General features: G+C 40.3%; 1 pseudogene; it reads right to left on the bottom strand.

Moving 5' to 3' along the window:
- Nucleotides 1-291: 291 nt before the first annotated feature.
- LOC112319778 (proteasome activator complex subunit 2 pseudogene) lies at nucleotides 292-1002 on the bottom strand (annotated as a pseudogene).
- Between the last annotated feature and the right edge of the window lie 1221 nt (nucleotides 1003-2223).

The raw sequence follows: 2223 nt of genomic DNA, 5'->3' as shown, positions 1-2223 counted from the left end.
GGGTAAGTGTTCCTTCTTTTTTACTGCCATGTAGTATCCCACTGTGTAGTGTACCACATTTTTGTCCACTTATCTCCTCGGGGACACTTGGACTGTTTCCAGATCTTGGCGATTGGAAATAACTAACGCTGCTATGAACATAAGGGTGCATATATTTTTTCAAATCGGTGTTTTAGGATTCTTGGGCTATATTCCCAGAAGTGAGATCACCGCGTCAAATGACAGTTTCATTTTTAATGTTTTTTCATCCACACAAAGTGGTGGTCATTTATTTCTTTTCTAGCCCTGGGCTCAGTATGTAGATGGCTTCTCTTCACCCTTTGGGTTGGCAGTTTTCTCCAGGTTGCTGATAATGTGATAAAGCTCAGCATAGAAGGCCCTCAGGTCCAGCACCATGGCCCTGAGTTCCCAATAGGCTGTTTCATCTCTTTCGCACACCAGGGCCCGGTAATCCATCACAGGGGTCTCCTTAGAGGCCTTGGCCACAGCATCCCGGCATTCTGAGAAGTACTTGGAAATGGTTGTCTGGAAAGCTTCTACTTTGGTCTTGACCGCATTTACCCTCTCCAACACCTTCTCCTGGATTGCCACCCCAAAGTCATTTCCATCCTCAACTTTGGGGATCAAGTGCTGGATCCATGTGATCACCAGAATTTTCTTTGAGAGCCCAGACTTCTGGCCTAACCAGGGCAAGCAGGGCCAGAAGTGTCTCATTCCCAGGGAGAAAGCGGCACTTAGGGATTTCCTTCTTCTCCTGCTTATCTGTTTCCATCTCATCATCCTTGGGTGGGGTGTCTGGGGTAGGGATGTACAACGGGGCTCAGAGACATGTCAGGTCAGTCATATTGAGGGGGTCCCTAGCAAGAGCTGATTCAGGTGTGTGATTTTCTGTGGCAAGGATCTGTAGAGGAAATCCTCAGCCTCCTGGAAAAGCTTTTGCCTGAAGACAACCACCTGTTAGTGGGGTTCCCTGCTCAGGCACATCCCACAAAGCTTGGCCATGCTGCTTCAGTTTGCTAGATCTCTGTCTCTCGGCCCATTTTCAATTTTTTGAGGAAACTCCATACTGTTTTCCAGTGATTGCACCCATCTGCAACCATTCCCACCAACAGCACGCTGGGGTTCCCTTTTCTCCACATTCTTGCCAGCACTTGTGGTTTATTGATTTGTTGATGGTAGCCATTCTGGCATGTGTAAGTGATACCGCATTCTGGAATAAAGAAGAATAAAAAGATATTAACAACTAAAGGCAGTGAATAATATAGACCAAATTGAAAAACTTATGAAGACATCAATTGACAAAATTTGAATGTGTACTCTAGATGAGATCATGGAATTTTATCAAGGTTAAATTTTCTGATTTTGATAACTACTGCGATTACTTAAGAGAATGTTCATATTAAGAAATACACACTGAAACATGTAAGATAAATGTCTACAATTCACTCTAAAAATCATTCAGAAAAATATGTATGGGTCGAACAATGGATTGACAGGCTTGAGAGCAGACAGTGAAGCAAGTGGGGCAAAATGTAAACAAAGGCTCAACCTGAGAAAAGAGGAAACTGTGTCTCTGCACTATTCTTGCAACTTAAGTGTAAATAAAAATCTATCAACATTAAAAAGTTACAATAACAGAAGTTTTAGCTGCTCTTTTTTCTTACCCTTATAATGTCTTCTGGCAGATGTATTTCTCTTTCTATCATGCCTCCAAGGAAAAGGGGATTATTGGCCTTTTCTCATCTAAGAGAGGTTTTATTGTTTTTGATTTCAGTTCATGTAGATTGTTTTTATCTACAGCTCCATGTGGTTTAAAATGTTTACTGGGTATTTTCTAGTCACTTGAGTAGCAGTGATAATCTCTTGCGACTTCCTCTGCCCTAACCTGAAATGGTTAGATCCCTACACACAGTCTTCTTTATGTGGCTATTGTGGCTGACTTTTAGAATTTGGGTTTTTTTAATCATCAGTATAAAAAGAAAAATTTTACTACTACTTTCAATGATCTTGAGTTAATGGTCCACAATTTTGTTTCTTATATCATTATGCAAATCTGTTTAATAGTTCCTAAACAACTATGAAAACATTAATAATGATTTTAATCTGAGAGTCAAATTATAGTCAAATTATGTTTTAGATTTATCTTACATAAGTTCTGCAGTTCATTCTGAAGTGATTCTGTGATGCTGTTTAAATTGTAGACGTTATTTGCTCTACCTTGGA

Source organism: Desmodus rotundus, chromosome 6, assembly GCF_022682495.2.
Source record: "Desmodus rotundus isolate HL8 chromosome 6, HLdesRot8A.1, whole genome shotgun sequence".
NCBI classification, from domain to species: Eukaryota; Metazoa; Chordata; class Mammalia; order Chiroptera; family Phyllostomidae; genus Desmodus; species Desmodus rotundus.
This window is presented reverse-complemented; position numbering and strand designations above follow the sequence as displayed.